At 40.0% G+C, this 22,613-nt stretch overlaps 1 protein-coding gene and 1 long non-coding RNA gene across 3 annotated transcripts in view; both read left to right on the top strand.

The window, feature by feature from the left end:
• The window catches only part of AGBL1 (AGBL carboxypeptidase 1), an 850,662-nt gene that overhangs the window by 253,232 nt on the left and 574,817 nt on the right, over window positions 1-22,613 (top strand). The gene's annotated exons all lie outside the window — the stretch shown is intronic.
• LOC126959740 (uncharacterized) lies at window positions 1,591-20,791 on the top strand. The gene is made up of 4 exons (XR_007727643.1): window positions 1,591-1,751; window positions 2,734-2,822; window positions 3,636-3,688; window positions 20,614-20,791. It is a non-coding gene; the product is annotated as an uncharacterized LOC126959740 (long non-coding RNA).

Raw genomic sequence — 22,613 nt, 5'->3', positions numbered from 1 at the left:
CCTTTTGGAAGGGATGTAATTTACTAAGTATTAACCTGTATGTTGCACTGCTGTATATCCCAGAACCCCAGTTAATGGATGGTGATATGCACAGATAAGATTGTCAATAATTTCTACAGTGAAATGTTTCATGTGCTACAAGAAAAAATAGAGTCATAAGCATGTCTCATTCAGCCATTTATTTGTTAATTTAAAAATAACTTTAGTGTCAGGCACTGGGCTAGATACTAGGGGTACAGTGATGACTAAGATAGTCCTCATCCTTAAAGAATTAATGATTTTCTTAGGAGGAAATATACAAACAAATAGAATGTGTAAGTGTTGTAAGCACTATGATAGAAGCAAATTAGAGATGAAGTATAAAGAAGGGAGCTTAAAACTATACCTAGGGGTGAAGGGAGGAAGTCAGATAAGACTTAAAAGAGCAAATGATGACAGCACTAAAGGATGGAAGCTGTATGGGTAGGTGTTTCCCAGTACGGTGGAGTAGACAAAGGGCCTTCTCTAGGCTGAGGAGTCATAGTGAGTAAAGGTCCACTGATGTAAGGCAGCTGTGAACATCTCATAGCCTGCATTCACTCATTAGTTTATATGGCATTCATTCAACCAATTTGTACTGGCATCTACTAGGTACCAGGGACTAAAATATTTATACAAAGTTTCTGATTTTTTGACTTTTTGGAGCTAATGGGAGACAGACGATAAACTGTCCAGTTAACAATTAAGTAAATATTCACATAATGTGATAGTAGCCATAAGAAAAAAAGTGGGTTGTAGTAATAAAGAATACGGTAGAGTGTAGTGGAAAATCATTTAGAACAGGATGACCTCTTTGAAAAGACATTTAAGCCAATACCCCAACCACAAGAATTTGCCATTTGAGAAGGTGGGTGAAGTGGGATGGAGTTCGAGGAAGAGGGTTAGAGGAAGTGAGCCAACATCTCCCTAGCTCACTAGCATGTGAGGAGGCCATGTAGCAGGAATGAGTTTGGTGTGTTTCAGAATTGGAAAAGAAGCGAGGGTGACTGGAGTAAAGTGGGCAAGGAAGAGAGTTGAAGTAAGTGACATTGGAGAGATAGACAGGGGACGGATCTTGGAGGGCATTATAGACCAGGCTAAGTAGGAGTTTTGTTTCATTCTATAGTCAGTGGTGAATCTTTAAAGGGTTTTGGGTTTTAGAAATGTGACTCTTCCATCAGTAGGCAGGATAGGATGGAGGCCTAGAAGACTAGAGAAAGAGGCAAGGAAAACACGAAGTGATTTTTGTAATAGTATGGACGGAAAATAGTGAGTATAATGGGGAATTCTAGGAATAAATATATGAAAAATATTTGGGCAAGAAAAGAGGAAGAATGGCAGATAACATCCATGGGTAATCAGTAGATGATGGTGTCATTTTTCAAATCTCTAAATTTAGCAGGAGGAACTATGTTGCAGTGGGAAGGCAAGTTTCTTAAATGGGTAACTTTTGAGGTTTTAAGAGCGTGAGATAAGAGAACAGCCTGGAGTTGGGGAATGCAGTTCTATTCGGAACTTATGGAGCAATCGGGACTTGAATTAGAGATAAATGCAGGTTTGGCAGGGCCTCTCCTTTTCTGTAACTTGCTAACCTACACAATAGGGAGTCAGGTTTCACACACGGGGAGTCTTCACCTCTGCTGCCAGCCTGGCATTGTTATATCACTGAGTGGGCCAGCTCCAGAGACCGATCAGTATCTGCCAGCACGGCCATCTTCCAACCCCCTGGCAAGGTGAGCATACAACAGTTAATCTCCCTTTTTCCGATTCTTAGTAACTCCTGGTTTGTTTTCACCAGACAAAGCATTGGACTATGCTGGAAATATAGGTTGCTATTTTTACAATGGGTCATATAGGTCTCAGAGTGGTGCAGTCTGTGCACGTGGGGGCTGGTGGGAATGGGGCTTCCCACTTCTTAAGTTTTTCAATTTTCTCTCAGACCTCCTACACTCAAGCCCTCATATCCATGAGCAGGAAGTTCTATTCCCTTACCCCCTCCTGTATCTTCCAAATATGATCATGTAAGTCTTTAATAGATGTGAAATAACTTTTCTAAAGGTTCAGTTGAGAAGAGTGCAGCTCTGGTCCCATATGTGAAGGCAGATCGATGCTCCAATTCTCACTCATTCTCTCCATCAACAAGTAGTTGATTTTTTTCACTACTAGGAAGCCAGCACACTTTATTAAGGCAAACTTTGTTTTTTCGTTTTGTTCAGGACAGCACAGTTCAGTCTCGTAGACATAATGTATACCCTTTCAGTCTAGAAGATATTTTCCTGCCTCCATGTGAAACAAGAAATGCAGAATTATCAGTCTACACTAGCCATGAGTGTATCTCTCTTAGACATCTGGAGTGGGTGAAAAACAGTTTCATTAAATTCTTTTTTACTTATGTATTTACTTCTAAATATAAGTATACATAGGAGAAGAGTATAGAGAATGATTTTCAGTTTATTCTACAATGTAAATAAAATCATCAAATATTATAACAAAGCCAACCAAGGTGAGGATGCAGAAGAAATAATGATTCATTCCTTTGGCTAGAGGGGTTTGGCTGGTGGGAAACAAGACAATGTCTATAGCTTTTTTTTTTTTTTTTTTTTTTTAAAGAAACCTGATTGTTAAGGGAAATAGACCATTTGGGCAATAATTAAAGTATTCAGGATTGAGGGATGTATATGCTGCTTGTTGTTGATATTTCACTTGTGTTTACAGACAGCAGCATTTGAGCAAGCTCCTTAAATGTCTGTCTGGAGCAGAAGCCAGTCTTGAGATAAAAGAGATCGGAAGTGCAGCCAACACCGGTAACAACTGATGACGTATCTAAAAGAAGCTAGAAGGGGGTCCGAATAGATTAGTCATGATTCTATCCATGAGCAGGAGGTAGAATGATGTTATCCCTCATATCCTTGATTATTTATTTATTTATTTATTTTTGCACAGAGCATTATGAGGTCATCTGCTGATGGGAAATAGAGTAGGAGAAGGATTTGAGGGAAATAATAAAGGAGGAACAGTCATTAAAGGGAATGGAAGAAAAAACTGACCAGTGATAGAGCAAAGAGTGACAGAGAGAGGTTAAAAGATCAGTGGTAAGGAAGACTATGGATTTCTGTGGTTTCAACCTATGTGGATGGTTACTTTTCCCCAGCAGTGATCAACAGGTCTGATGGAGCTGAGATAGTCAGTGTGCAAACTGACCCAATGTGGAGGGTGTGTATGAAAAGGGAGATGGAAAATTGGGGAATAAAGGAGGCTTAGGGTCATAAACTCTTTGTTTTGTGGAGTTAGAGCCCCAGTTAAGTTCTTATCTGATAAACTGGTGGCATTCCAAACACTAGGTAATGATTTCATTCTTGACACATTAGCTAGATATGTTGTCCTTTACTTAGGATGCTGAAAGTTACAACATCTCTGACTCATTCATTCTCTGATAATAAAATGTGTTCTTTGGATGTAGAAATTTTGGTCTGAATGTAAATGTCTCCAGAAATTAGTTTAGTTTAGCTTATTTCTTTTAAGAAGTAATGAAAGCCACCTAAGAGACAATAAATCCTAGGCATATGTGCCCAGCAGAAGTGTTTGTATATGTAATGTTTGCTTATGTTTTCCTTGAGGTCTCAGCTGGTTTTTCTATACACGAACCATTGTGAGCATATGGCATTTTGAGGTGAGTCATAAGAAATTCAACTGAGTTTGTTAATTGCCCAAAGAGACAGGTATAAAACTCAGGAAGGGATCAGAATGTATTTACAAATGAACCTTAGGCAGGTGTGACTTGCTTAATTAATTGCTGATGGAAAAAACACAGCTATTCTAATTTATTTACATCCCACTCTAATGATATGAAGAGGCTCAGCAACTGCCAGAAGGGGTGTGTTGGGGTATGTCCTGAGATGCTCCAGGCAGTGTGTTGTAGAGGAAAGAAAAGAATATGGTTTAGGATCCTGGCTTCATAGTTATGTGGACCCCATTCCTATATAATCAAGCTTTGTTATTAAGCCTCTGTTTTTCTCTTTCTTAAAAATGGAGCTCATAATACATAATTTTCTGTTATTCTGAAGACAAGATGAGTCAACAAATATTTAAAGCAGAGAGCTTAGCTCCTGGTCCTATGGATATTTGTTTTTCTCATTTCCTACCTGCTTCCCCCAACTACAAAACTTCCAGTTCCTAAACGTAGGAGATCACGTTAATGCTGATTGTGATTCTTCTCCCACATCAAGAGCAAAAACTATAGGATCAAAATAACCCAACTTAACAATTATAAATAAATTGAGAGAAAACGAACAAGAGAGAGAAATGGAGAGAGAATGATATGGAAAGTATGGTGGAAAGTATTTGAAAAATTTTAGATGAAAAGTACAAGGACATCTCTTGAACTATTTTTGCAACTTTTTATTTCAAAGTAAAACTTAAAAAAATTACAATTTATAAACAAAACGGTTTTAAATTTTTTTTTTCCCGAAATGGCAGATTAGAGGCTTATAGCATGCCTCAGCCACTTGGAAATAGCATGATAGTGCACAAAGTTAAACTCTGTGTGCCTTAATTCAAGAAGAAAAACAGGAATCCACCAGAATCATGAAGAACACCCCAGATCCCGAGGATGACAATGTGGGCAAACAGCCCCTGTGACAGTGTCTGTCTTGTAAAATTTGAGTGAAGTCCCAGTACCTGAGAGAGGCAGAGAGTCACCCTCTGTGACAAATGTTTCCACTAAGGATCCTAGCAACTGAGGCCGAGAGAGAGCATTTTGTTTCTCTCAAACCCTAGAGCTAACTTGAAATGAGGCTTGAAGACACTGTGAGGGAAAGACACTGAGAAAAGCTGCAGGCATTTTCCCAGATTCAGGACCAAGAACAGGACACTGTTTCTAATTTGGGCTCGTACAAAGTCAGTCATACTTTGGCAACTTGCATAGCTGTGCAAGCATTTTAGTCTTGGGCCAGAGACTAGAGCACCTGCTCTGGAGGGGTTAGGGACATCAACAGCCAGAACTGTAGAAAGTGCTTCAGCAGTAGGTGTTAGAATTGTGGTCTTCCTCATTGCAGGCCTGGGGTGGAAGGAGAGCTGATTTCTCCTAGGTGATGGGACTTGCAGCCAGGGCCATCTTGGCAGACTGGAATCAGTCTGCATGTGTAATTGCTGGGTGCCTAACCCAGCCTGCTCCCCTGAGTTCATGGTCCAGCAGAGCCCTCTCCACTTCACTCCCAGGCAGAAATCCAGGCATTCAGAGCACCCACTTGCCTGGACCAGCAGCCTGAGGCACCCCACCCTCATGGACATAGATCATAGTGCAGTGGGGCCCTCTCTGCCCCATGTCCAGGTAGATCTCCAAGTGTTTGGAGCACTTCCTCACCAGGATTAGAAGCCTGAACTGTCTCACCCTTCCTGTGCATAGACTGTGGTGCAGTGAGGCCCTCTCCATTCCACATGTAGAGAAATCTCCAGGTATTTGGAGCACCTACTCTCTTAAGTCACCTCACCCTTCTCCTGTGCAGAGATCCTAGTGTAGCAAGGCCCTCTCCACTTCATGCCCAGGCAGATCTCCAGATATTTGGAGTGCCTGCTCCCTGGTCGAGCAGCCTGAGCTGCCTCACTATTCCTGGACATAGATCATGGTGCAGTGGAGTCCTCTACATTCCAAGCCAAGACAGATCTGCAGGCACTCAAAGCACCTTATTACACTGATTGGCAGCCTGAGCTGCCACACCCTTTCTGTGAAGAGATTTGGGTAAATGTGGGCCTTCTATGTTTCGTGCCCAGGCAGATCTCTAGGCATTCACAGCACCTGTTTGCCTGGTTTAGCAGCCTGAGCTGCCCCACTTTTCCTGTACAGAGATCCAAGTGGAGAGGAACCTTCTCTGCTCCATGCCCAGGCAGATCTCCAGGCATCCAGAGCAGCCACTCTTCTGAATTAGGAATTTAGGCTTCCCCCTACATCACTGTGCAGAGGACTTGGAGCCTAGGAGGTTTTCCAGTTTCCTACTTAGGCACACGTCTGGGTGCTTGGTGGCTGCTCATGGGGTTTTCCCTTGGCACTGATGCTTGTGCCTACAATCAAGAGACCTGTAGGTGAGTGGGCTCAGCCTGGCCTCACCCACTGCGGTTGCTGCCTCCCTGGTAGCTGAGCAGGGAGTTCAGACCACTGTGTACTCCGTAAGTCAGCCCATTTCCTGAGGCAACAGAGAATTTTGCCAGTAAACAAGGATCAAGTAGATACCCAGCTGCATTGGCCACAGCTGACTCTAACCCATAAGTGACATCTACTGGCTTCTAGGTGAAACTGCATGGCCCAATAAACCTGCCGACAGACATGCATAATAGGGCTATTTTTGACAAATAAATAGGGCTATTTTTGGCAAACCCAAAAGACTCTGCCTAGCATTTTCTACAGTCACATTCCATAGAGAAGAGGGGAAAGGGAAAGAAAAAAATTATATGGAAAGATAAAGAAAAAATTCTACTTATATGAAAATAATTACACAAATTAGAAGTGCCAGCATCCCCAGATGAGAAGGAACCAGTGAAATAATTCTGACACCATGAAAAATCTGAATGTAGTGACACCACCAAAGGATCTCACTAACTTTCCAGCAGTGGTCTCTAACCAACATGGAAACTCAGGAATGATAGATTAAAGAATTCAAAATGTGGATTGCAAAGAAGCTCAATGAGATCCAAGACAAAGATGAAAATAAAAACAAAGAAACTTCTAAAGCAATCCAGGAAATGAAGGAAGAGATAAATATCTTTAAAAGAAATCAATCAGAGTTTCTGGAATTAGAAAAAAAAACTTGAAATATTTCAAAATACAATTGAAAGCTTTATAATAACTGGACCAATCAGAAGAATTTCAGAGCTTGAAGATCAGCCTTTCAAACTAACCCAGTCAAACAAAAATAAAGAAAAAAGAATTTTAAAAAATGAACAGGCAAGGTGCAGTAGCTCACGCCTGTAATCCTGACACTTTGGGAGGCCAAGGAAGGTGTATCATGACGTCAGGAGTTCGAGACCAGGCTGACCGACATGGTGAAACTGCATCTCTACTAAAAATACAAAAATTAGCCAGGCACGGTGGTGTGCACCTGTAATCCCAGCTACTCAGGAAGCTGAAGCAGGAGAATCACTTGAACCCAGGAGGCAGAGGTTGCAGTGAGTCAAGGTCGTGCCATTGCACTATAGCCTGAGTGACAGAGTGAGACTCCATCTCACAAAAACAAAAACAAAAACAAAACAAAAAAAACAAAGTCTGAGAAATATGGAATTATGTAAAGTGGCCAAATCTATGAATTATTGGCATTCCTGAGAGAGAAGAAAAAAGCAACAACCTGGAAAACATACTTGAGGGAATAATTCAAGAAAATTTCCCTAATCTTGCTAGAGAGGTAAGCATCCAGATACAAGAAATCCAGAGAAGACCTGCAAGATGCTACATTGATGAAAATCACCAAGGTGTATAGTCACCAGACTGTCCAAGGTCAACACTAAAGAAAAAACCTTAAAGGCAGCTAGGGAAAAAGGTCAGATTGCATACATAGGGTACCCTATCAAGCTAACAGTAGACTTCTCAGCAGAAATTTTTCAAGCCAGCAGAGATTGGGGGCCTATTTACAACATTGTTCAAGAAATGCCAACCCAGAATTTTAAATCTGGCCAAACTAAGCTTCATAAGCAAAGGAAAAATAAACTATTTTTCAGAATTGCAAGTGCTATGGGAATTTGTTATCACCAGACCAGACTTACAAGAGCTCCTTAAGTGAGTTCTAAACATGAACAACATAACTATACCTGCTATACAGAAACACACTTAAGTACATAGCCCAAAGACCCTATAAAACAATCACACAATAACAATCACACAATAGAAACTACAAAGCAACAGGCTAACAACTTCACAATAGGATGAAAGCCTCACATATCAATAGTAACCATTAATGGTCTAAGTGCCCCACTTAAAAGGCATAGTGTGGCAAGTTGGATAAAAAAACAAGACCCATCCATCTGCTGTTTTCAAAAGACTCATCTCATGCATAATGACATCCATAGCCTCAAAGTAAAGGACTGGAGAAAAATCTGTCATGCAAATGGGGAAAAAAGAGCAGGGATTGCTATTCTTGTATTAAATAAAAACACTTTAACAACAGTAAAGAAGGACAAAAAAGGACATTATGTGATGATAAAGGGTTCAATTCAGCAAGAAGACTTATCTTAAATACTCAACATTGGAACATCCAGATTTATAAAATAAATACTTCTGAACCTAAGAAGAGACTTAGACGTCTATACAATAATGGTGGGGGAACTTTGACACCCCACTGACAGTGTTAGATCATTGATGCAGAAAACTAACAAAGAAATTCTGGACTTAAATTGGACACATTACCAATTGGACCTCACGGATGTCTACAGAATGCTCCACCCATCAACTGCAGAATATACATTATTGTCATCTGCACACAGAGTATACTCCAAGAATGACCACATGCTCTGCCATAAAGCAAGTCTCAATAAATTAAAAACAGTAGAAATTATACCAATCATACTCTCAGACCACAGTGGAATAAAAATCATCTGATCTCTTAAAAACCATGCAATTACATGGAAATTGAACAACTTGCTCCTGAATAAGTTTTGAGTAAACAATAACATTAAGGCAGAAATCAAGATGTTCTTTGAAATAAATGAACAGAGATACCACATACCAAAATCTTTGACATACAGTAAAAGCAGGATTAAGAAGAAAGTTTATAGAGACAAATACCTACCTCAAAAAGTTAGAAATATCCCCTATTAATGATCTAATATCACACCTAGAGGAACTAGAAAAACAAGAACTATCTAATCCCAAAGCTAGCTGAAGAAAATAAATAACTAAAATCAGAAAAGAACTGAACAAAATTGAGACCCCAAAATCCATACAAAGAATTGATGAAACCAAAAGTTGATTTTTTGAAAGGATAAACAAGATTGATAGACTGCTAGCTAGGTTAAGAAAGAAAATGAGGTAAGATCCAAATAAGCGCACTCAGAACTAACAAAGGTGACATCACAAGTAATCCCTCAGAAATACAAAAGATCCTGAGATGATTATAAACATCTTTGTGCACACAAAATAGAAAATCTGGAAAAAAATGGATGAATTCCTGGAAACACACTATCTCCCAAGATTGTATAAGGAAGAAGTTGAAACCCTGAGAAGACTAATAAGTTCCAAAAATTAATCAGTAATGAAAAACTTATCAACCAAAAATATCCCTGAATCAGATGGATTCACAGCAGAATTCTGCTAGACATACAAAGAAGAGCTGGTCTCAATTCTATTGAAACTATTTCAAAAAATCAAAGAAGAGGGACTCCTTCCTAACTTGTTCTATGAAACCAGCATCACCTTGATACCAAAACCTGGCAAAGACACAATGAAAAAAGGAAACTACAGGTCAATACCTCTGATAAACGTAGACACAAAAATTCTCAACAAAATGCTAGCAAACTGAATCCAAAAGCACATCCAAAAGTTAATTCTCCATGATCAAGTAGTCTTCATTCCTGAGAGGCAAGGTTGGTTCAAAATATGCAAATCAATAAATGTGATTCACTGCATAAACAGAATTTAAAACAAAAAACATATGATCATCTCAATAGATGCAGAAAAAGCTTTCAGTAAAATCTAACGTCCTTTCATAATAAAAACCCTAAAGAAATTAGTCATTGAAGGAACATATCTCAAAATAGTAAGAGCCATCTATGACAAACTCACAACCAACATCATAATAAATGCGCAAAAACTTAAAGCATTCTTTTTGAGAACTGGAACAAGATCAGGATGCCCTCTCTCACCACTCCTATTCAACATACTACTGGAAATCCCAGCCAGAGCATTCAGGCAAGAAAAAGAAATAGAAATAGAAGACATCTAAATACGAAAAGAAAGAAGTCAAACTATCTCTCTTCACTTTTGATTTTATACCTAGAGAACCCTAAAGACTCCACTACAGGGCTCCTAGAACTGATAAAGGACTTTAGTAAAGTTTCATGATACAAAATCAATGTACAGAAAATCAGTAGCATTTCTATACATCAATAACATTCAAACTGAGAACCCAAGCAAGAACACAATCCCATTTACATTAGCCACTAAAAACTACCTAGGAATACATCTAACCAAGGAGGTGAAAGATCCCTATAAGAGAAATGCAAAGCACTGCTAAAAGAAATCATAGATGACACAAACAAATGGAGGAATATTCCATGGTCATGGATTGGAAGAATCAATTTCAAAATGGCCATACTGCCTAAAGCAATTAATAGTTTCTATGCTATTCCTATCAAACTACTAATGTCACTTTTCACATAACTAGAAAAAAATTATTCTAAAATTCACATGGAACCAAAAAAGAGCCTGAATAGCCAAAGCAATCGTAAGCAGAAAGAACAAAGCTGGAGGCGTCACATTACCCAACTTCTAACTATACTATAAGACTACAGTAACCAAAATAACATGGTACAGTACACAAATAGACACATAGACCAATGGAACATAACAGCCCAGAAATAATACCACTGACCAAGATGATGAAGGAAGGAAAAAATTATGAAGACAGAATAAGAAACTATGAAAATCAACAGCCGTATTTAAGAAAAAGACATTTTTTAGAAATGAAAGATATATCCATTGAAATCAAAACCATGGTAGAGAAGCAGCAGTTTAGACACAGTTGAAGAACTTAAGAAAATGAAGGACATATTTGGGACCATAACCTATAATTTATGACCTAGAGAAAGAAATGGATACTACAGAAGAATGACTGAGAGACGTGGAAGGTAGATTGAGAAGTGCTTTTTTTTTTTTTTTTGAGATGGAGTTTCGCTCTTGTTGCCCAGGCTGGAGTGCAGTGGCGGGATCTCGGCTAACTGCAACCTCCTCATTCCAGTTTCAAGTGATTCTCCTGCCTCAGCCTCCCGAGTAGCGGGACTACAGGCACACACCACCATGCCCAGCTAATTTTTTGTATTTTTAGTAGAGACGGGGTTTCACCATGTTGGCCAGGATGGTTTCGATCTCTTGGCCTCGTGATTCGCCCACCTTGGCTTCCCAAAGTGCTGCAATTACAGGCGTGAGCCACCACGCCTGGCCTAGATTGAGAAGTTCGAAGAAGCTTCAGAATGACAATAGAGAGTAAGAAGAAGAGGACACTGTCTTAAATATATTGGCTAATAATTTTCCAGGAGTACAAAAGAAATGAATCCTGAAGTTGAGGATGGGATTAACTGCACTTGAACACACCAAAATGAAGTTGCAGAATGCCAAATATTGAGGGAAATGCTTGGAAGAAACCAAACAGAAAATACATAAAATGACAGTCCTTGATTATTGTTTTCTCAAACTCAAGAGTAAAATAAGGTGTCGTTATAGGAAAGTTGGAGAAAACTATGAGAGGAAAATGTTGAAAAAAAGAGAGGAAACTGTAAGAAATGAAAGAAGGAAACAGTTTCAGGACTGTTAAATAGGGGAGATCACAGCACTTAGATTCAGGACACTCTACTCCTGGTTTGTCACTTACTACCTGTGAGAATTTGCCTAAGTTACCTACCTTCTCTGAATAAGAACATGCATGTGCTCTGGTTTTGTTTCGATAAGCGTCAACCATCAGCAATCAGCCCCTCTTGCACGGTGATTTTTATTTTCCACTGAAAGTAGGCCCAACGTGCTGTATTGTGAAGGTGTTAGACACAAAGATGAAAGAAAGCATGAAGTTAGCTTCCTGTCCGGCAGAAAGAAAGGGTAGAGAAATCCAGAATTCAAAGAAGCAGCCAAAACTCAACCTCTACCTGTGATAGAGTGCCCTAGGCATTTAGCACTAACTGAAGCTTTGAGGCCAGCAAGGAAGTGGTTTGCACAGAGCAGAGGTGCCCATTTGATGTCTCAAACCAGATTCTTGCTACATCTGCTCCGGGCTGTGACTTACATTTTACTCCATGGGGTTGGGTTCTGTTTCTGGAAGTCTTGAACATGCTTCAGTTTTGAGTTGCTAATCATCACTCTCTGTAACTTGCAAGAGATGCCCCTGAGGTTTTGCTGATTCAAGTAGAGCAGAATATAAACTTATTATGAAGCATAAAGCATGAGAGAATCAAACTGAAACAAGCTCAGAAAATAAATTGCATTTGGAGCTAAGTGAATAATCTTCCCTACTTCTTGGGCAGACTGGAACAAGGCACTTGTCTGGAATAACAACTGTTGCGTGCGAGTTGGCATTTGATTGCCTTTTATTATTCAGAGGACTGACTTCAGCATGAGGAGGGGTGAGGGGTGTTTCATCTGTGTAGGGTTGCTGGATTGGCTGGACACTTTCCAGCGCTGATCCATAATTTATACCAAGATGGGAACAGCAAGCAAGACACTGCCCATTATCAGGGCTTTTGCTTATGGACACAAACCTATCCCACTAAATCCCTTAGAGAGGAGACTTAATGGAGGCTTTTCATAGCTCTGATAGTGAGTTCCAGACTGGCTGCTGCCTTAAGAAAGAGATAAATGAAAGGTGCTAGAGGCAAGCTCCTATGCTGACACATGATCTTTGCATACCCAACCTAAGTAAAAATTACCTTGCCATCTACCTCTTCATGTGTTGATAGTTTTCTAGCACAGGAAGATTGTCTAAGTGAGTGAAGGGGGCATCAGACTCTGTATTTCTAGAGTGTTAGGAAGCACTCCTAAGGACTCTGGCTGTCAGGGAATGGGGACAAGAATTAGCATCACTCTCTAGGGTGAAGCATTAGGTGAACACAGAAAACAATTTAGAAATCCTGGGAGCATTTGTGTTCCCAGTGCCTCTCTCTTTCTTTCCTATGTTCATCTAATGATTTGCACAGAATTACACCAGTACACTTTTTGTAAACTGAGTTGCTATTTGATTCTCATGTGATATTTTGTTTACATACACAGATTTATGCAGAAAACAGACAAACCTAGTCACTCATGTTTTGCAAGAATTCAGTGCACTGTCTTGTACTACCAGTAGGCTTTTTTATGTTAGCTCTAGAAAAGAAAAAAAAAAAAAGTAGGGAGGAAAAGAAGGAAGGAAAGAAAGAGGAAGAAAGATGCATGTAGAATATATATGTTCATTGCAGCACTCTTCACAATAGCAAAGACATGGAATCAACCCAAATGCCCATCAATGATAGACTGGATAAAGAAAATGTGGTACATATACACCATAGAATACTATGCAGCTATTAAGAAGGAAGGAGATCATATCCTTTGCAGGGACATGGATGAAGCTGGAAGCCATTATCCTCAGCAAACTAATGCAGGAACAGAAAATCAACCACCACATGTTCCCACTTGTAAGTGGGAGCTGAACAATGAGAACACATGGACACAGGGAGGGGAACAACACTTACTGGGGCCTGTCGGGGGAGGGTGGAGGGTGGAAGGTGGGGACAGCATTAGGGAAAAGAGCTGATGCATGCTGGGCTTAATACCTCGGTGATGGGTTGATAGGTACAGCAAACCACCATGGCACGTGTTTACCTATGTAACAAACCTGCACATCCTGCACATGTACCCTGGAAGCTAAACAAAACATGCATTTTAAAAATAAGAAAGATGCATGTAGGGTATTATTTTAATTCATTCATTTACCAAATATTTATCAAGTATCTGGTATATGCCAGACACTTCTAGTCAGGAGAGACAGCTGTAAGTAGGAAGCAAAAAAGAAAAGGTTTTGCCCTTTGACTTTGCATTCTAGTGAAGGGACACATAAACAGATTAATTGAAATGGTTCTAAAGGAAATGGAAGAAAGAATAGCAAAATGGAGGATAAGGTGTACCAGGGGGACATGGGCTCTGAATTATGAGAAAAGGTCAGAGAAGTCTCTGTGAAAGGTAACAGTTGGAGGAGAGAGACTTGGATAACTCTTCCTGGCAAAGAAAATAGCAATTGCAGAAGTGCATTTGAAAACAACATGTTTTAAAGCCCCAAGACAGGAACGTGCTTGGTGGGTTCTAATCAGGGAGGTCAGGTGGCTGACTGGGGAGAACAAGGCGGAGAGGCAGAGGTAAGTTCTGAGAGGTGACGAGGGCAGTTTCTACGGACACAGGTAGCAGTTGTAGGGATGCTGGCTTTTTCTTTGAGTGACTTGGCACCATTGGTGGCTTGAGGTAGAAGAGTGATATGGTATGTTTTATTTATTAAAGGAATTACTCTGGCTGTTATGAAGGCACTGTGTAGGGATAAAAGTGACCCCAGAAGAATCCTTTGCCCTGATCCAGGAAAGCATAGTGGTAACATTGAACAGAACCACAAAGGTAGGAGGATGGCTGTATTTTGGACACATTTTGAAGGCAGAACAACAGATTTTGCTATTGGATTGGACGAAGGATGAACAAGAAAGAAAGTCATCAAGGATGACGCCCAGGCTAAATGGTTTGAATGGGCTGCCCAAAAGGGAGGAAAACCGGTGTAGAGACTGTTCTCAGCCATCCAGGTAAAGCTAGAGCTTCCTGGACCATTGAAAAAGAGTGGTGAGAGTGGATCTCCTTGCTCTGCTCTCAATGCTAGGAGGACAGCACTCAGTCTTTTACCAGCCACCATCCCTACAACTGCTACCAGTGTCCACAGAAACTGCCCTCGTCACCTCTCAGAACTTACCTCTGCCTCTCCATCTTGTTCTCCCCAGTCAGCCACCTGACCTCCTGATTAGAACCCACCAAGCACATTCCTGTCTTGTCATGTTAACTGTAGGTTTGTTGTGGATGATTATTATCAAGTTGAGGATGTAACCCTCTACTAGAGGGTTATAAGTATTCTTATTTTTCTGAGAATGTTTATCATAAGTGGATGTTGAATTTTGTCAGTGCTTTTTATGCATTAATATGATTGTGTGGTTTTTCTTCTTTAGTTTGTTAATATGGTAGATATTACATTGCTTTATTGATCCTTCATCCTTGAAGGAAATTTTTACTAGATATGGAATTCTGGGTTGAAAGTCCTTTTCTTTCAGCACTTGAAGAATATTGTGCCACTTCATTTGGCCTCTAGATTTTGATGAGAGATACACTACCATTCAGTTTTTTCCCCGATAGGTAAGGTGTTACCTATTTCTTGTTGTCTTCAAGAATTTTTTTCTTCATTTTTCAAAATTTAATTATAATATGTCCTGCTCTAGCTTTCTTTGAGCTTATCCTATTTGGTGTTTGCCCAACTTCTTGAATCTGTAGGTTGTTTATTGCTAAATTTGGCAAGTTTTCAACCATTATTTCTTTTAGTTTCCTTTTTGGCTCCACCATCTTTCTCCTAGAATTTGGGGACTCCAATTATATGAATGTTCAATCTTCTATTTTGTCTCACAGGTCATTGAGATTTCTTCTTTTATTTCAGTGAATTTTTTCTGTTGTTCAGATTAGGTAATTTTTATTGCTCTCTCATCAAGTTAAAAGATTCTTCTTTCCCTCCATTCTGCTGTTTAGCCTATTCGTTAATTATTTTTTATTACAGTAATTGTATTTTTCAGCTCTAAAGTTTTATTTCATCCTTCCTTGTATATTCTACTTGTTTGCTAAGGATCTTTTTGATTTTCATTTCTGTTGAAGCATTTTTATGAGAGCTGCTTAAAATCTTTGTCAGCTAATTCTGACATCTCTGTCTTCTCAGTGTTAGCTTCTATTGCTTGCTCTTTTTCAGGACAATTTTCCTGTTTTTTATTTTTTATTTTTATATGATGAGTGATTTTTTGATGGAAACCTGGAAATTTTGAGCTATGATATTATGAGACTTTGGATCTTTTTTAAACCTTCTGTTCTAGCTAGTGTAGTGGGTTGAATATTGCCTCCACTGCCCCCCATTCATGTCTATTCAGAACCTCAGAATATGATCTTATTTGAAAATAGGGCCTTTGCAGATGAAGTTAATTAAGGGTCTTGAGATGGAGTCATCCTGGGTTTAGTGTGGGCCTTAAATCCTTCCTTGGACGTAGAGGAGAGGATACAAAGAGACACAGGGAAGGACATGTGAATGCCGAGCGCAAGATTAGGGCTGTGCTGTCACAAGCCAAAGAACGTCTGGAGGCTCCAGAAGCTGGAAGAGGTGAGGAAAAATTTCCTCTACAAATTTCAGAATGAGTGTGACCTGAAAGAAACCTTGATTCAGATTTCTGGCCTCCAGAAGTGTGACCGAATAACTTAATGTTGATGCAAGCCAACTAATTGGTGGTAATTTCTTATGGTAGTCCTAGGAAACAAAGTGGCTCTATACCTCTCTGGCAGAGGAAGGGTGGGGATGCCACGGTTACTGCCAGAATTGTGTATCCAGGTTTTCCACTAACCCTCTGATGATCCCCAAGGGAGGTGGCCTCAACCTTGCTTCTGGTTGAGGGTGAGGATTCTGGCTCCATACACTAGGCCTGCACTGGTACCACTCTGGCTGGGAGGGCAAGGTGCAGACCACTACTCCTCACATGGTGTCTTCTGACACCTCATTAAGTAATAATGGTGGTGAAAGTCCCTGTGCTCACTAGGGCTCCTCTGATACCACCCCAGTGGGGAGCAGGGCTAAGCTCCTCGTTAACTGTTGAGGTAGGAATTGGGAGTCCAGGCTTCTCATGTGCAGAGTCCAGGTCTCCCTGCTGACACTGTGGGTTCCCTACCTGACCTTTTCTGACACACCTCTGTGCTGGGAAGTGGCCCACTTAGGGTGCCTCACTGGGACCTGGCCAGAGTGGAAGTCTAATCTCCCTGGGTTTTTTGTGTAGTGTTTGACTGGAATGTTACGTAAAAGTTTTCTGATTTGCTAGGCTGCCCTTTTCCTGACTAGACAGAACAGGCTTTTATGGGGGTCTTTTTGTTTGTGACAATTGGCATTTCTGGGTTGCTGACTTGTTCAGCTCCAAGTTTAGGATGTAGGAAGCAAAACAAGAACAACAACCAACCTACCCTGAGGTCATTCATGTGTCCTGAGTTTCTGAGCTGGTCCACCTGCTTCTCTTCGCTTTTCAGATACTTTTTATATTTGTTTTCTATGTAATGACCAGAGATTTTAGCTGTACTTAGTGGAAGGAATCAGGAAGGGTACGTCTACTATATATTACCAGAAATGGCACTCCTCAGGTGCCTTTTAAAGATTCCTCATGTCTTCATTCTTGCCAGATTGTAGAATTTATCATTTTATGCCCTTTCCTCATGTGTATCATTCTCGGGCACTACAAAGATCTAGGCGATCCTGTTAGATTAGAAATGTAACTATGAGCTAGAGACCAATCGAATTCCCCAAACTCAGGAGGGCCCCGAACCTTGATGGGATTTTGGTCAGAAATGTCCTTTGTTCTTCCTCATTACTTGTGAGTAGGCCACTTGAGTCATTGCTTTAAGGAGGAAGGAACATTAATAGTAACATTTTTTTTTTTTTTTTTTTTTTTACAAAAAGCCTTCATTTTAGAATTTAACTTTAAAATTTATCAAAAAAGGCTAGTCCTTCCAGAGTGAATAAGATATTATTCAGGTTATATGAATATTTCGTGAATCCAGATGTTAAAATAAGTAATTACTTTCTGAAATACTGGTTTGTGAAAGGCAGTGGGCTAGTGTTCTCCTCCCTCAGGCTTTTCTCGTGCTAATCAAGGCTACTTTCTGAAAATGAACCCTTTCTCAATTTTGTTCTCAGTTCTGTATGTTTCTCCTCTTGTTGTCTAACATCCTTTCTTTACTGCTACTTCTCTGCCTGCCCAGTACTCACTGTGTTCATGAGCACTGTCTAAGATTTTCACAGGATGAACATTTGGGAAATAGCCAAATTCTGGTCTTCCCTATATAATTTGATTATGAACTCAATTATGTTCCTTGACTTGTATGTGTTGGACTAGTTTTTCTCAGAAATATTATACACTGTGTGAGACCCAAGGCTATATTTCCTACTTCTTTCCTATGTTTTTGGATGATGAAATAATGCTGGCCTAATAACTGATTGTGAAATGAATTAATGAAGGAGGTAAAGAGAATCTGGCTTAGACGATAGTAATAGAGATTGAGTATTGTGTGTTTTTTTTATTAAATTATATTATTCACCCATTCATCCATCCAACAAACTCTCATGTGGATGCCTGCTGTTTATTAGGTACCTTACTAAGCATTGTACAGATTTCAAAAATGAAAAGAAACAGAGGGACAGGATGTTGAATACCTTGGACTTCAGGGTCAGAAAGACCTGACTTTGGATCTCTGATCTGCCCCATACTAACTGTGTCGCCGTGAAACTAAGCTTCTCAGAGCTTTGATTTTCTGCTCTGTATGTTTGTAATGATGATTAAATGAAATAACAAACATATAGAATACCTGATGTAAGTAGGTACTAGATTTATGTTGGCTATTAACAAAATATGTTTCTCTGCCTTAAAGGAGTTTATAGTATAGTAGAGGAGGAAGAATATGTTCAAAGTAATTAGAACATTTTTAGATTTTCCTATGAGAGCAGCATTTTGAAAATTCAACGAAGAAAGCTCACATCAAACTGGCAATGGGTTATATAACTTAAATGTAATTGTATTGCTGCACACCATTCAGACTGGCATATACAGACGAATGATCTCCACTAACTTAGAGACAGGTTTGGGGGTCAAGGATAAAGGTGGGTTTTTACATTTTTCTTGATGTGCTGGACATTTTCATGTTACCCACCTCCCCAATATCCCATATCTATTCTCTAGTCCTGGAGAGTGACTGTATGAATTGGGAGGCTAATCTTTATGACCTACATCTTTGCTGGAATGGCTTTGATTGGGTTTGGCCAATGGAAGATAATACAAAAGATTAGATAAAGGGAGGAAGAGTGACAGCATGGTTTTTATTCTCCCAGCTTCCTCCTTGGCTATGAATCCCTCCTCTTAAGATTCCAGCTTTTGGTGGGGTCCCCTTCATCCTGTCATTGCTTCTAAGTACCTGTAATGGCTCCCTCCCCTTGTGCGTTGAGGCTAGCCCCGGGATACTGTACCATCCCTTGCTGATTTCTCCCGTTTCATGTGCTGTTTCCTGCCAATGCTTGAAATGATGCCCCAGTCGGCTTGGAAATTATTCTTGCTCTTGCATCTCCTCACAGGGAAGATGCCTCATGGTAGAGTGGATTCAATCCAAATGGCATTGAAATCATGTTTGTGCGCAGAAAAGCATGGATTAAAGGGACTGTGATAGATTTTCATGGAAGAACAAAAGATTGGGAGAGGAGGGGAAGGCTTGAGAAATTTTTCTTCTCAAATGAATTCACTGGGGAAATTCGTACCAACTTTTCCAGTGCCTGTGGGTTCTTAAGTTTCTTCCCTTTTAGAGAAATCCATCTATTTCTCTAGAATGTGACCAGCAGGCCTGCTGTTGCCGCTGCTCGCAGGGCTTTTAATCACCTGTATGAACATCTGATAGGGCTATGAAATATGGCCCCTGAAGGCCTCTCAACTGCCTTTCCCCTTCCTCAAATGGTGAATAATCATTGAACCACTCCACAGTTCCTGATATGAAGTTCAAATCAAGCCATGAAAAAACCCATATTTCACAAGGTAGCATATTTTTGGTTCCTGGCAGTAAATTTCCCTCACTCTCCCTGTGCTGTGGGACACATTTGGAAAGGTCAGTTTGGCACTGTGTAAATTAACTGGAGGGCCATTTGAGTTGAATGCAATCTATTGTAAATGTGTATTGATGGGCATAGCATGGGCTGGAGGGGCATGGCTCTTGTGCCAAGGAGATTTGGACAAAAAGCAGAATTGTACCATGGGCCTTAGAACCACTGTTATTGTCACACTGACTAATCACTGGAATAGTGTGATGAGACAATGAATGGCAGCCGCATTCTTTTCCAAAACTTCTTTCGGAGGTGAGTATTGAAGTTCTGCCAAGGTTGAAGCCAATAGCTTGGTGTCATGAGGTCTTATCCCTTCATGTCTGAGCAGTGCTATGCATTGCCAAGATCCAGAGGACACCATTCCCATCAACATCTATGTGAATGGAGACCCCTAGAGTTGTGCAGTGTACTGGCTGTGCAGCCGTGTAGGATAGCCTTGAGTTCATAACACCACAGCTTTAGGAGGAGGCAGCATAGTCCAGGGGTTAAGAGCAAGGGCTCTGAGGTTGATGGTCCTGGGTTGGATCACAGGTCTTCTGCTTGTTAGCTGTATGAACTAGAGCATATCTTTCAAATTTTCTGAGCCTCTCTGGTACCCATCATTAAAAGTAATGATGGTAATAATACCTCCATATGTGATTTTGATTACAAAATCAGATAATGCAAATAAGGCACCTTGCTCAGCATGATAAGTAATTTCACAATGTTAACTATTAATGTTTGGTTACTTAAAATGTAGGCTCTTCCTGGAGCCCCAGAACCCAGTGTTGTCAGAAATGATAGTAATTAATGGAAAAACACGGAAGGGAACTTGATTTGCCATGCCCTGTTCAGGGCCCTTTGTTTGTGCTTGACTCCTTTCCTTTCCAGAGTCATATAATGTCATCAGTGAACAGAGGAGCATAATTTTCCTGCAATTAATTATTTAATCAATCTATTCATTTGTTTAAAGTATAGTAATTGAGCACCTCTTCTTTTTCAGGCACTGTTTTAGACTTTGGGGAACAGCAGTGAACAAAGAAGATAATAAACAAATCATGTCAAAATTCTTTACACAGCCTCTACTGGCCTGCTTGAGCTTTATATTATCCATCTCATTTTACCTGCAGGGAACATATATTTAGGAGAGAGAGAACATTTAGAGAAGACTTTTTTTTTTTTTTTTTTAATTGGAAGTAAAGCTATAACTGTTATTCAAAGGCCTTGACTCTGTGCTCTTTTTCAGGAGACTCTGCTGCTGCTAAGCCATCCCTCTAGTGTTTAACCTCCCACAGTTTGTGGCACCAATAGTCCATCAGCCAGCAACATTAATTATGCACCTACTATGTTCCAGGCACTGCGCTAGGCACAAAGAATACTGTCATGAACACAACAGAAATTTACAGTTTCTTTTTTTTTTTTTTAAATTTATTTATTATTATTATACTTTAAGTTGTAGGGTACATGTGCATAACGTGCAGGTTTGTTACATATGTATACTTGTGCCATGTTGGTGTGCTGCACCCATCAACTCATCGTTTACATCAGGTATAACTCCCAATGCAATCCCTTCCCCCGCCCCCCTCCCCATGATAGGCCCCTGTGTGTGATGTTCCCCTTCCTGAGTCCAAGTGATCTTATTGTTCAGTTCCCACCTATGAGTGAGAACATGCGGTGTTTGGTTTTCTGTTCTTGTGATAGTTTGCTAAGAATGATGGTTTCCAGCTGCATCCATGTCCCTACAAAGGATGCAAACTCATCCTTTTTGATGGCTGCATAGTATTCCATGGTGTATATGTGCCACATTTTCTTAATCCAATCTGTCACTGATGGACATTTGGGTTGATTCCAAGTCTTTGCTATTGTGAATAGTGCTGCAATAAACATATGTGTGCATGTGTCTTTATAGCAGCATAATTTATAATCCTTTGGGTATATACCCAGTAATGGGATGGCTGGGTCATATGGTACATCTAGTTCTAGATCCTTGAGGAATCGCCATACTGTTTTCCATAATGGTTGAACTAGTTTACAATCCCACCAACAGTGTAAAAGTGTTCCTATTTCTCCACATCCTCTCCAGCACCTGTTGTTTCCTGACTTTTTAATGATGGCCATTCTAACTGGTGTGAGATGGTATCTCATTGTGGTTTTGATTTGCATTTCTCTGATGTCCAGTGATGATGAGCATGTTTTCATGTGTCTGTTGGCTGTATGAATGTCTTCTTTTGAGAAATGTCTGTTCATATCCTTTGCCCACTTTTTGATGGGGTTGTTTGTTTTTTTCTTGTAAATTTGTTTGAGTTCTTTGTAGGTTCTGGATATTAGCCCTTTGTCAGATGAGTAGATTGCAAAAATTTTCTCCCATTCTGTAGGTTGCCTGTTCACTCTGATGGTAGTTTCTTTTGCTGTGCAGAAGCTCTTTAATTTAATGAGATCCCATTTGTCAATTTTGGCTTTTGCTGCCGTTGCTTTTGGTGTTTTAGACATGAAGTCTTTGCCCATGCCTATGTCCTGAATGGTACTACCTAGGTTTTCCTCTAGGATTTTTATGGTATTAGGTCTAACATTTAAGTCTCTAATCCATCTTGAATTAATTTTTGTATAAGGAGTAAGGAAAGGATCCAGTTTCAGCTTTCTACTTATGGCTAGCCAATTTTCCCAGCACCATTTATTAAATAGGGAATCCTTTCCCCATTTCTTGTTTCTCTCAGGTTTGTCAAAGATCAGATGTCTGTAGATGTGTGGTATTATTTCTGAGGACTCTGTTCTGTTCCATTGGTCTATATCTCTGTTTTGGTACCAGTACCATGCTGTTTTGGTTACTGTAGCCTTGTAGTATAGTTTGAAGTCAGGTAGCGTGATGCCTCCAGCTTTGTTCTTTTGACTTAGGATTGTCTTGGAGATGCGGGCTCTTTTTTGGTTCCATATGAACTTTAAAGCAGTTTTTTCCAATTCTGTGAAGAAACTCATTGGTAGCTTGATGGGGATGGCATTGAATCT

This window comes from Macaca thibetana, chromosome 7, assembly GCF_024542745.1.
Source record: "Macaca thibetana thibetana isolate TM-01 chromosome 7, ASM2454274v1, whole genome shotgun sequence".
NCBI lineage: Eukaryota > Metazoa > Chordata > Mammalia > Primates > Cercopithecidae > Macaca > Macaca thibetana.
Note: the sequence above shows the minus strand (reverse complement) of the source record. Positions and strands in the feature narration are given on the sequence as shown.